The sequence below is a fragment of the Diabrotica undecimpunctata genome, chromosome 10 (genome assembly GCF_040954645.1).
Source record: "Diabrotica undecimpunctata isolate CICGRU chromosome 10, icDiaUnde3, whole genome shotgun sequence".
NCBI lineage: Eukaryota > Metazoa > Arthropoda > Insecta > Coleoptera > Chrysomelidae > Diabrotica > Diabrotica undecimpunctata.
The window spans coordinates 42,196,666-42,211,153 of record NC_092812.1 but is presented as its reverse complement, the minus strand read 5'-3'; the positions used below and the strand labels follow the sequence as shown (position 1 = coordinate 42,211,153).

The 14,488-nt window shown below is 34.9% G+C and overlaps 1 protein-coding gene across 3 annotated transcripts in view; it reads right to left on the bottom strand.

Annotated features, from left to right (window-relative positions):
- LOC140451938 (furin-like protease 1) overlaps positions 1–14,395 on the bottom strand; it is a 251,022-nt gene extending 236,627 nt beyond the window's left edge. For 2 of the 3 annotated variants that reach the window (XM_072545913.1, XM_072545919.1), the window contains exon 1: positions 14,236–14,395. The gene's annotated coding sequence lies outside the window, so the exon portion shown is untranslated. The remainder of the gene's footprint in view (positions 1–14,235) is intronic. The other variant, XM_072545915.1, reaches the window with a different exon arrangement.
- Positions 14,396–14,488: the final 93 nt, after the last annotated feature.

The following is a 14,488-nucleotide window of genomic DNA, read 5'->3' as shown; positions in this document are numbered from 1 at the left end:
GATGATAAGGTAGATTTGGAGATTGATTAATATACCAATCAACAGCAATTAATTAGCAATAAAACATGGCGCTCATATGGGCCCTGTACCTTTTTTCCTTGCCGCACTATACCCGCTGTTTCTCGGAAACGGCTACCGCAATAATTTTTTTCTTTCCGTAATGGATTAGCAATAAATTACAGTGTTGGTCTAAATTCGGCCTTATACAATGGATATGCTAACTTTACCGACATACAAAATCACTCATCTTTCTATTTATCATACCCATTTGGTATGGTTGCCATTTTGTTATTTTTTCCAAGATTTTCGGTATATCACTTCGTATTTCATATTTTGTGTTATTTTGTTTATGATTTATGACTGCCGGGGTCATAAATGAGGAGGTTCTCAGAAGAATGAAGAAGAGCCGAGAGGTACTGACCACCATCAAATCTCGAAAGTTACAATACTTCGGACATACTATGCGAAGTGAATCCATATATGCCCTTCTACAAGGAAAAATATTTGGAAAACGAGGTCCAGGAAAAAGAAGAACATCCTAGGTAAAGAACCTCAGAACCTGGTTTAACACAACATCTCTACAGCTTTTTTGCGCTGCTGCAGACTAGATAAAGATTGCCATGATGATTGCAACATTTGTCACGGATGGGTACATCAAGAAGAAGAAGAAATTTATTTATTTTCTTTCGTGTTTATCTGTGACAACAGAATTCTAATTCGTTATTTACTTTAAGTCGCAAATTTGATATAATAAATACAATATTTAAGTCTGCGATTATATTTTCATTTTATTCATTAATTAGGTGATTAACATTTAAAAATAATTAACTGGTCTTTAATTAAACACAAGATTATCAAAGTAAGTCGCAATATTTTAAGGTTGTTACGAATTTCTCGCTAACAAAAGACACGGTTTTGTTTAATCTTATCGAAATAATAATTATTTATTTAATGTCACATTTTGTTTATGTTTTGATACCGATTTACGTTTCGTGGCCTTTTTATAATCAAGACGCTCTCTTTGACAAGAGCATGCAAAAATAAACTATTGTTTATACAATATTTTTTTACTTTAGTACAGACACAAAGGTATGAAATGATGGAAATTTAGATTCAGACTGAGATATGATAGAAAAAATGTAATTAGTGTAATAGAAATTATCATCATAATCGTCAAACAACGCTACAATCCTTCGTGAGCCTTGGCTTGCCTCAAAATATCTACCACCCTTTTTCTGTCGAGTGTTTGTGTCCTTTGTCCCTCACTCCAATCTACATCTTCCTGATATGAATTTCTTCCCCCACCGGTTTGTTTAGCATACTTATTTTAGTAGATATCCATCCGCATTTTAGGTGGTTTATTTTAATGGTTTTATCGATGTTTAAAACAGCAAAAGTTATATGAGCTCAAAATTACGTCGACTTACAAGATCCTGTTCGTTGGCGTTAATCTACAATACATAGTCCTCAATACTTTTCTTTTTAAGATTACTAAGTTCGAGCAGTCCAGCACGTTTCCTTTTTCATTTTATACAGCCTATGTGTAGTGTCCACATGAGCTGCCTTTGGTAGATTGAATAACATTTTCAAGTCTGTTATCCCAGTTTGTTTAAAAAGAAAGGTTTTTAACCAGTGCGTCTTACCGGTTCTTACATATGGTGCAGAAACACTGACTCTGGCAAAAAGAACAATAGATAAAATAAGAGTTGCACAACGCGCTATGGAAAGATCAATATTAGGTATTACCTTCAGAGATAAAGTATCAAACCTAGAAATAAGAAGAACAGGAGTCACAGATGCAGTGGAAAAAATAGCCATGGATAAATGAGCTTGGGCCGGACATGTTGACAGATTAACGGATGACAGATGAACCAGAAAGATTCTGGAATGGCGACCAAGGCAAGACGCATATCGAAGCAGAGGACGACCGCCGAAGATAGGAATAGGTGGAAAATTTTACGGGAGGCCTACGTTCAGCGCTGGACAAATATAGGCTAATTGATGATGTGTAGTGTAGGGCATACAATTCTTGCATCATATTCTTCAAGTAGATTGAACTGCTCGCAAACATGTGTTAGTAGCTTACGAAAGAGAGTTACAAACGTTTGACCGCCAGATTTCAATATTTCTGATAGGGAGCCCTACCCAGGTGATTTGTTTCTGACTAGAGACTGGATTGCTTTATTTCTCAAATGATTGGAAGTTCAGTTTCCTCTTTTTACACTTCTGTGGGGTATCTATCTTCACCTATTCAAATTCTTTATTGATTTGTTCATTGTCAGATACCCTTATTTTATCTTAAGTTACCGTTTGCCTACCGTATTCCTCATCAGACCAATTATTGTTTCACTGCCCTTTGGATATCTGACCCCACACTGCCTCTGTTGTCTTTTGAAGCAAGGGTGTTATAAATTCCCAATTTGTGTTAAGCTCAAAGTGGTCTACCACACTTCCGACGTGTTCTGTTAGTTTACGATCTGACCATATGTTAAAGCTTCTTACCACGTAACTACACTTAAATGTATCAAAGTTATATTTAATTCTTTTTAGTTTAGTTGTATCTTTCCTGAAATTTGTTATACATGCTATGAGAAAGTGATCGAGGTCCACGTAAGCGCCTCTATAACGTCTCTAGTCTAATATGCAAGGAAAATGACAAAAGAAATGACAAAACAATTCACAAGAAGTAATTAATACTTTTTAAGAATAAAAATTCTTAAAAAAATATAAAGAAAAAACAAGTTGAATACGTTTTACATGAAAAGAAAGTAGCTTATAAAGAATGAATTAACCTAAATAAAGGAGAACAGGATCAAAGAGGACCAACTAATAACTAATTGTGAAAGATAGCGAATACCGTATGCGTTTTTAAAAATATCAAAATTCTTAGATTTTGTTTCATTTTTGAGTTTGCTTAGATCGCTTAACAACGTTTTTATTTTGGGGCTGGGTGGACGAAAAGACATACAAGTGGGATTTTTACAGGTAAAACCAGGGATTAAAATCTGATTTATGTATAGACACAAAATCGTCCATTATCTAATAATGATCAAAGATAACAATATACCTGCCTCTGGTGTAAAAACACACTGTATTTCTATTTACAGAATCCCTTACTATTTTCGAAGTTTTTAGCGATAGCTGCTGGGAAAAGCTTGAATTAAACGCGCTCACATTATAACAAAAAATGGTATAACAGCTCTATCCGGCTGGTCCACGGGCATGCAAAAAACGAGATAGTTAGTTAGGCTTGAACTTCTGCCCAGTAGCGTAGTAGCAGGCGATTAAGCAAGTTTTTTCAAATACACTTAATAGCAAAACTTTTACACCAACAATAATTATGCTCATTTTCATAGTTAATTTTCTCGACAACGGATTTTCTTGGGTACTTACACTGTTGGGCAAAACTCCTTAGAGAGGGACCAGGCCCGCCGAGAGGGCGGTACAACCGGTACATTTTACCAGTGCCCGGCGATGTAAGGGGCCCGACGTCCACTAGACCAAAGAACTAATTTTTACTGAACACAGAAATTACCTGGAATTCATAAAACTGTAGAAAAAGTTCTAAATTTAAATATAACAGCGGAATTAAAAACAAATTTAAACCAAATAAAAAAATACATTAACAAATTGAATGTGGACTAATGCCATCGATGTGGTTGGAAATTTTAACAATAAATCACAGGAGTCAAATACTACAGTGCAGTCAGATAACTATGAATCAGGACTTCTAAAAGATTTACAAAAAATCAGAAATTTTTTTATTTACTTTACATCAAGTAGGTAAAGAAAAACAGTGCAAGAAGCGTGCGAGATTTGTTGATCATTTGCCTGGGTCTAGTAGTGACACGACTGATAGTGTTGAGCCCGACGCAATATTTCTCTGTGAAATATTTAATATTGTTATAGATTGTATAATAAGCAATTTAACCAGAAGATTTAATGCGGCGAATGAAATTCATTCGCTATTTAACATTTTATGGACATTCCGAGATGAAGATGACGACAACATTAAGAAAAAAATTGATATATTGGGCGAGTTTTATAGAGAAGACTTGGTGAGTATCAACTTTCTCCAATAGATTTACTTAATAAAATTAAACATCCCAAAATTCAATCATTATTTCCTAACATTATTATTGCGTTAAGAATATTTTGCACATTACCGGTGACAGTCGCAGAAGGGGAAAGATCCTATAGTTGTCTTTCTCGCATAAAAATTCTATGATAATAAAGCAGGATCGGTTAACTGGCCTAGCAAGTTTGTGCATTGAGCATGATTATGTTATGCATTAAGCATGTTAAAGTCAGAAATCTCGAAAAGCACCTCTATTATAAATATTTTTATTATAATCAATCAATCAATAATAATGCCTTTTTATTTCTCATTAACAAAAATACAATACAATATTCTCTTTTAGCGACATTTGTTCTCCTTGGCACATGCCATCAGGAGGGTTGGCAAACTAATATTATTCCCTAATTAATATATAAAAAATTACACTAAGGCTCATTCTATCTAACAAGGTCATTAAAATTAACAAAAAATAAATTAAGTAAATATTCATATAAATGTTATAGTAATAAACTAATGATGAAAATACAAAGATGAGAAAATCATCAAAACTATTGAGGAAAATAAGAGTATGAAAATAATGAGACGCAAACTCACAAATGGAAATAAACAAATAGTCAAACTCAAGGATAGAAATGGCAACATCACATCAAACAGAGAACATTTGTTACAAATTGTGGAATCATTCTATGAGACATTATATAGCAACCAATCGACTCTAGATATAGTTGAATATCAGCAGAGGAAGGTTCAAAATCAGGGTTCCGAAGATATCCCAGAAATCTCCTTGGACGAAATTTACAAGGCTCTAAAAAAGATGAAGAATAACAAAGCTCCGGGGGAGGACGGTGTCGTCACGGAAGCGATAAAGATAGGAGGCTCAGTACTGATAACCAAAATTCAAAAGCTCTTTAATCTATGTCTATGGAATCAAAATATCCCAACAAAGTGGAATAATTCAATAACTGTACTCTTACACAAGAAGGGAGATATAGCAGACCTGGAAAGATACAGACCAATCAGTCTCCTTAACCATCTTTATAAATTATACACCCGAATAATAACGAACAGATTAGAGACAAAGCTGGATTTTTACCAACCTCGGGAACAAGCCGGTTTCCGCCCTAATTACGGCACAAATGATCACCTGCAGTGCCTAAAAACCCTGATAGAAAAAACTAACGAATATAACCGTCCCTTGGCATTGATATTTGTAGACTTTAAAAAGGCGTTTGATACAGTGGAATTACCGTCCATCTTAAGAGCATTACAAGATTGCAGGGTCGACCACAGATATTGTAATATAGTTAAAAATATATATGAAAATGCCACAACAACCATAAGTCTACATTCAGCAACTAATAAGATAAAGATAAAAAGGGGAGTCAGGCAAGGTGATACCATGTCACCAAAGCTGTTCATTACCGTTCTTGAGTATGCATTTAAAAGACTAACATGGCAACAGAAAGGAATATCCATCGATGGAGAAAGATTAAACCATCTACGTTTTGCGGACGATATCGTGCTTCTGTCAGATAATCTGGGAGAGATCAAAGACATGCTCCAAGAACTGAATTACATACTACAAGAAACTGTAAATTTCGAGAAAACCAAAATGATGACCAATATGGTTCCCAGCGAAGAGATACAGATCAATAACAACAAGGTAGAATTAATCGATAAATACACATACTTGGGTCATGAAATCAGAATAACCAGAGACAACCAAACCTGCGAGCTAAATAGACGAATCACGTTGGGATGGGCGGCATATGGAAGGATGAGAGACATTTTTAAAACAAATACTCCAATTCACCTGAAAAGGAAGGCATTTAACCAATGCATCCTACCAGTCTTGACCTACGGAGCAGAGACCCTAACTTTAACGAAAGCTACTGCCGAAAAACTGAGGGTAACACAAAGGCGAATGGAGAGATCAATGCTGGGTCTGACCTTGAAAGATCGCGTGAGAAATGAGGAGATACGCCGACGAACTGGCGTTGACGATATTATACTGCGAATCAATAAACAAAAGTGGAGGTGGGCTGGACATGTTGCTAGAATGGAAGACGGAAGATGGACGAAGAGATTATTGGAGTGGAGACCAAGAGCCGACAAGCGAAGTCGAGGCAGACCACCCACCCGATGGACCGACGACCTAAGGAGAATAGAAACAAACTGGATTGCAGCAGCTAGAGATAGAGAGAACTGGAGACGTTTGGAGGAGGCCTATATCCAACAATGGATGTGAAAACGGGGCTGGATGATGATGATGATGAATAAACTAAATGTGTATATGCTACTTAGTAACACTAGACTAAACAATAATAACAATGTATAATATATACCGGGGGCTGCCAGGCATTTGATGCATCTGCATATAAGGAACGGCATGACTCAGTAGGGAAGATCCTCCATCAAGAGATAGCTTTTAAACTGGGACTTCTACAAACAAACCATCTCCCATATTATCAATACGTTTCTGAGATTATGCTTGATAATGACAACTACAAGCTATACTGGGATCGCACTGTACTTACAGACCAAACTGTAGCACATAATAGACCAGATCTCGTGCTAGTTAATAAACTAACAAGACAAACAACACTAATCGATGTGGCGATACCTAACAACAATAATCTGCGTGTTAAGTACAACGAAAAGATCGCCAAGTACAGAGATCTGGAAATACAAATAAGGAGACAATGGAAAATGGAAAGTACCCAGACGATACCTATTATTTTTTCTACCACTGGAGTCATCCCGAAGAACCTCCTAGAAAACATAAAAAAGCTGGGTCTAAATAAACATCTATATATCATGCAGAAAGCTGTGCTACTTTCGACGTCCAGATGCGTGCGAAAATTTTTGGGAGATAAACCGACGTACCAAGTCACCTAAGACTCGATAACATGGAAAGAGTCCCACCAGAACTCAATCTTTTTGATACCGTAGGTATCTGGGATGAGTGAATTTTACCCTTAGAGGGAGTGTAAGCCGTATGGCTAAATCTAGACAATAATAATAACAAGATAGTCAAGACAGATAAAAAGATAAGAGCTATACGGAAACAAATTATTAACGCTACTTAACTTAAATACTTTCATCCTATTGAACTAACATCATGCTAATAGATTTAGTAATTAAATAGGCTCACTAACTCATACCTATACGGCCATACCTCCCTACAATAACCTGCTAACTCAGCCTGTCCCTGTCTCATCATAGAAACTACTTCCACTCTACTAAGTTCATTTGTACGCAACCATTTTAACCTAATCTGTCTCTACACCGAACATTTTCCCAAAAAATGTGTCACATCTTCCCTTTCCTTCGTGTTCACATTGAGCAAAACCTTCTTTCATCATTTCTGCCAGGTCGATCATTCAAATATTGAACTCCACATCTTAATTTGAACAGCCATCGAATGTCCCCAAAATTTTCCATTTCCAGTAGATAATGCATGTACATGCAAGATAGACTTTGCCTTGACCAGACTGCTGATTTTGTATTCGCGAACATACTTTTTAACAAATTCAGCACTTTAGTAGATAATCCTAAATGACTCAACTTGTAAAAAAGGGCCCGCCGATCAACTGTATCAAAAGCAGCACTAAAGTCCACAAAAAATGTATTAACATTTTTTACTCCCCGTGCATGTTGGATTTTGACTATACTCGTAAGATTATAAATGTCACGAGGTAAGTCTGGTTAAAGTCAATGCCGCAATGAGTTTGGTTACTGCATTTAAGAAGCTAATACCTCGATAACTTTCTGCACTTTCCATGTTTCCTTTCTTATAAAGAGAAAAAATTATTGCATTATAAAAACCCTGAGAAAAGTCTGGTTTGACGAAAAAATTATTAGCAAGCCCAAGTACAAGCACTTTTTCCTTTTCTGGAAGAAACTTGTAAAACTCAGCAGCAATTCTATCCACTCCTGGTGCTTTATTTGGTTTTAAAGAATCCAATGCTATTTGAAGTTCTTCCATAGTAAACGGACGGTCTAAATATTCATTCAGGATAAACGGTTCTGCATACAACACAGGATCTGCTGTTATCTCCGTAGTCAAACGCCTTGTAAAATTTTGCAGTAAACTTTTTAAGTTAACACCTTCTCCAATGGTCGAACTTCCAAACTTATACAGTCCAACAACCTTCCAAAATTCTTTTGAATTTTTTGTATTTCTTAAACTCAATGCAGCATTCTTATAAAATTCTTTCTTTTTAAAGTCACAAAGGTGCTTGTATTCCTGTTTAACGTTTCTGTATATGTTCGTTGCATAAGTTGAGCTAATTTTTCTAGATACTCTGAGATATGACATTACTTCCTTCCTCTTTCTTACGCACTCACCATCAAACCATTGCTGGCTTTGTTTACACTCCTCCTTTGCCATAAAAAGCTTACATTCTCCCTTGTGTGCTGACTTTTTTATACATTGCTATAGTAACTCTAAAGTTATCTCCGGTTGATCAGTCCACTCATTCACTCTATTAATTTCACAAGACATTCTTTCTTTACATTTTTCCGAATCAGTTTGGGTCCAAATAATTTTAGGAAGTAATGGCAAAACTTTACTAGTTGATCTCTGACCGCCATCGTCGAAGATTTTTATTATAAATATAATCAAAATTTAATAAATTTTATATTTGAAAACTTGTTGCTGGGACCCCCTCTTCACTTCTTACCGGGGCCCGCTCGAGAGGATAAGGTACACATCGAAATCATGTTGTGGTCTCAACATTTTGTTTTTTTTTAATTTCCACGATATCTGTAAAAACAAAGAAAATATACGGTTTTATTCGTTAACATATTCCTCATCGCAATTTAATGAAATGCCTATTTCCAATGAAAAGCAAACTACAGAAGAGATCAGAAGAGCAAATCAGAAATGACCTGAGTCAAAGAGCCGAATCTTCAGAAAGACACAACTGATCCGAATATCAAAATTAAATTTAACGGGTCACAGGTAGTCAATAACAACGGAAAGATGTCATAGTTACTAAACGAAAGCGAGGTGACAACTGAATCCTAAGTTCTTCAGGTATTTTGTCGTCTGGTTCCTTTGAAGGAAATGTGTATCGTGAAGTGTATGGTGGCTAGTACCGTTGTTACACTCAAAATAGTTGACTTTGGTATAAAAGTAACAAGGATATTTGTAACTTGTGGAGTAATCTATGAAGCAAAAGCTGTAGTTTTTATTTTGTAGGTAGATAGGAACCTAACCATTTGAAAAATGGATATAACTCATTTTTAGTAAGATTGCGGCGTGTACCGTTGTTGCTCCAAGGTCTTCAATTGTCTTTGTATGACTTTTTATTGTTGTTTATTTAGAATATGGACCGGGTTAGAAGAAATATAACTCGCCATGAATGTGATCAAGAGGTAACATTACACAATGAGGGATTCAGCTATCGTGCCTTGGTTCGAGATTGGGATTTGCGCATATAACCATTTCTTATGTTTTAACAAGGTAGACCTCCAGTGACTACAGCTGTTCAAGATCGATACAATAGACTCCGTGCTTTAAGAGAACGTTCCACTTCAATTCATCAAGAAGTATTGTAAATTGTAACGCAACGCAAAGCAGTTCACCGTGTTCAGCCCAGTTTTGTCACTGTCAGAAGACGTATTTCGGAAGGAAATCTTCATATCCGAGTATTAGCTCGACGACCTGCGTTGAATGTAGACTATTGCAGACCATCGCAGAAATAGAATAGTTTGCTAGAGAACAAGTGAACTGGAATATCCAGGACGTTCTTTTTACGGACGAGTCTAAGAATTGCCTTTACAGCTCTGATCGACGCTTAAGAGTTATTCGTCGACCAGGTGAGTGTTATGCACAGTGAAACATAAGAGAGACGAGATTGTTTAATGGTGGATCAATATATACGTGAGGTAGATATCCAGACATTGAATTGGTCCCCTCACAGCCCCTACATGAATCCTATTAAACACTTGGTATGGGATATTTTTGGTTGACAATTAAGATTTTGCAAGCCCTTCCTGCTTCTCTACAAGATATAAAAACTTTGGTTGATATATATGGAACTCCATAGACCAAAATTAAATAGTTCGTTTAATATCCAGCATGCCTAGGCTACGTGAAGCTGTTATTAGAAGTACAGAAAGAAACACGCGCTATTAGTTTACATTATGTTTCTTCTGTTTTTAAAGTTGTGTTAACTGTTGTAATTTTTTATTGTAAATTTAGTATTGTTTCAGTTAAAACACATGTTAAAGAATAAAACCGTCTATTTTCTTCGTTTTTAAAGATATCAGGGAAATTAAAAATAAACAAAATGTTCACAAAACATGAGATTACAACATGATTTTGATATATACCCACTCTTGCACCTTGTTCTACCTACAGGGTATTTCTAACTTAATAAAAGAAAAACTCGCAATCCAAGAAAACGTAGTTGTTTAAGAAGAAGAACTGTCCTTAGCTATGTTGGTTACAAAAGAACGCGCGAAGGAAAAGTGTCTCGTAGTACTACTAGAACTCCAAGAAAAATTAAAGAACGCTGCACTCATAACGTTACCGGGAAAAATCAGAAAAAAAGTACATTAAGAGAATGTTTCGATGTAGTGAAATTTCTGACGATGATCGTAGAAAAATTTTTTCAACAATTTTGGAACGGCCTAATAGTTACTAGAGATATTAAAAGACGAAGGAAACAGGTCGATAATAAAACAAATAAGAATGCAGGTTATGACATTTATTTGCAAGCAACGATGGCCAAAAAGTCAGAGTTTGCAGAACGTTTTTGTTGAACACCCTGGATTTGGGTCGTGATACGTGTAATAGATGGAATCAGATTTCTATTATCCTTCCCATGAACTCGGAATAACAATCTCGAAGACTCAGAAGATGAACTTAATCAGAGAGATTTACCATCTGCTAAACGAAAGAAAAAATCTATTGTGCATGACAAGATCCTAGAATATCTTAAGTTTTTTACCAAAAGTTCGCAGCCATTACTGCAGGTCCTCCTCCACAAAGACTTATGTGGAATCTACTTTTAGGTCTATATGCCATTATGTACTCTGTTTATGAAGAATGATGCAAAAACATCGCAATTCATAAGCCCAGGAAAGATCAGTGTGATCTATGCTGCGGTCAAAAGCTAGGTCTTGTAGATGAAAATACATTTCAAAAGCATATTAAAATGAAAGATGAAGCTAGAGCTGCCAAGCATGAAGCTGAAGAAAGTGCTAGCCATCAGAAACTGGTGCTCGCGATGGATATGCAGAGTGTACTTCTCAGTCCAAAAACTCTGGCATCTAAAATGTACTATAAGCAAAAGTTACAAAACTATTATTTTACCATCTACGAAATAAATGATAGTAATGTTACCCTGTATGTATGGCATGAGGTTAATGGAGGCTCTGAACATATAACCTTAATTTCAAATAGTTGTAATTATCAAAATCGAAATAAATTTTTAACTTCTGTCTCAAGTGATACTGCAAAATCTAGGAATATTATTATTGAACAATTATATCTGGAAAAGGGGCATACTATAATGCAAGCGGATTCTGTTCATTCCACTCTTGACCACTACTTTAAACCTCCCATTAACTCCCCAGCGGATTACATATCTCGCATGAGAGGAGCAAGACCAAAGAAACCATACCATGTTATTCCGTTGGATTATACTTTTTTCTTCAATTATGAAGCACCAGCGGCGCACCGAGGGGGGGGGATTGGGGGGTTAAACCCCCCCCCTCCAGACCCTATTCCGACACTTCTAGGTGCGCTACTGTGAAGCACTTACAAGTACACTACCTTCAGTCAGACCCGGTAAAAAGGCAGGAGACCCTGTTGTCACCGATATTCTTGGTCTAAAATAATTGCCTAATGGAGAGATACAGTTTTGACTCCGCCATAATGAACCATGAGATAGCTTACCTCACAGACGAAAATGTGGCAATGAAAATCCAAAATCATTATATTCCTCCCCACGTCCTATCGCAAAAACTAAATACGATCATCTCATGGACTTGGAAGTCCAATTTGAATTTACTCAGGCTAATAAAATCCTTAGATGTGTTTAATAACTATAATTACCTAATTTTGCATCAAACATTAGTAAATTTTGTAAATGCGCTAAATTTATCATTGACAGTTTCCAAATTCTTTAAATCTGCATAGATCAACGCTTTTGTGTTTGACTAATATCTGCCATGTTAAATTATTTGAACTAGTAACACCTGCCATGTGTCAAAATAAACTATTTTTAGATAAAATTATTTTAAAACTATTATTTAACCATTATTTACGATCCCCACATTGTATAAACATATGCAAATAGTATGAACAGGAAATAAAATAAGAACTAAGGGGTTTGAATAAAAAGATGGACAGTTTTTTCCCTCTCCTGTAAAATTTGGGGTTGAGCACATAGCAGATATTACACACGACGATATACAACAAGCATTTGTCTAAAGAATCAAAAGAATAAGAGGATCCTGGATAGCCACCAAATGCAAGAAGTTTTATTTACACTATTTTTTCTACGACCATTCGCAATAATGAAACATAATTACGTATAAAATTTATTAGTAGTAAAAAGCAAATGAAAATTATATGAACTAAGATTAATTATTTGATGTAGGTAATTATATTTTGTATCATATAATTATTAAAATTACATCGACAATGCAATTGTATACCATCGGTTGATGTAGATGGAATAATAATGTAGTTCGTGTTTAATTGTAATACATTTATAGTTTACAAGTACATATTTTTAAATATAAAATTTATTTACCAAAGCAACAAGCAAATATTTTCCTTTTATTTAAAATTCAAGAGATCTCATAAGCAAAACGTAAAATTAAAAACGAAATACGAATCATAAATTAATCTTACTGTTTATATAAATGATAACTATTTTAGAAGCAAAACTAGAGGTACCTATACATTCTTAGAAAATTTTTGGATGTGCTGCTGTACAAACCACTTAGCTAACCTAATTGCTAGCTATTTTAACTCACAAATAAAACGACTAGCAACATATTAGTGCCACTAGGTTTAATTGAAGAGCTGTGACATTTTATACTTTAGATTGGTTTCCAAATGTAAATTAGGAGATGAACAAATCAGTATATTATAGCGAACTAAGATAATTACCCAAGAAATTGTGATATAATTCTAAATAGTATAAGAGAAGAAAAATGGAAATATTATAAAATATGCATTTAATTTACGGTAGCAATTATGTGTAACACCTTTCAGGGAAAAAATACGTCTCTAAAATGATAAATGTCTGACAAATTTAAAAGACAAAAATGCACAGACCGGAGTAAAAATTGAAACACACAATTTTTTATATAATATATAAATATATAGGATTTTAAAAAAACTAGTAAAGATCACGAAAAAAATTATGAAGAGTAGATTGATAAAAGCAAGAGATATGGACACTTTAAAATTTGCAAACGACCTAATATTAATAACTACTCGTAACATTAGTACAACAATATAGTCGTAGGGTATCCAAGGAATTATGCACAGGATCCCTAACAATAAATAAAAGCTTTTGGTATTTACCAGGTAATATGGTAATATAACAACAATCTAGAAGAACACATTCTTTTACACAAAAAAAAATGTAACTAGCTATAAAATAGCACATATATATCAATGTCACTCAAAACTAGACCCAATTTGTAAAGAAAGAATGTGGAGGAGACGACCTCGTACCTAATAAGTACCTTTACAAAATTAGTACCTCTATCGAGGACCCACAGGTACCTAACCCAATTGAAACAAGATGAACAGGTAAACAATGACATATTCAGCATGTACCCAGCTGCAGTGTTGTAATAGATACTAAGGGGGTAGTAAAAAAGTAAACTTGTAAACCTATTTACAGGTTTTTAAACGAAATTTCCAATTTTTTAACGCTTTTATTTATTTTAATTACGAATCTCAATTACATCTACGTGTAACGAATCTATTTAACCCACTTAATTATTTATTTCTATAAATGTTGATCATGTTCTTCATCAGTAACAGACAATCTTGGAAATATTATGAGTACAGAGTACAGACATTCATATAAAACAAGAGATCAGATAGGTATACAGCATCCGTATTGTCAATCTACTTGAGAAATAAATGACTACATTTAAAAGAAAAATAAACTTACCTATTATTTAAGATAAAAATCATCGTAAATTGAACTAACGTTTTGTTTGGAAAATGAAATCATTGAACTTTAAAATCATCACATGTGCGGGTCCACATAACTCAAACTAAAACACTGCACTTTCCACAAACTGATCTAAACACAAACTGAAAGGAAAGAAGGAATACGGAATTGGATTCCTTCGAATGCAAACAACTTAACACTCGATTCTTACAATCGATAATAATCGTGTAATTCGATACTCGATAGCTTC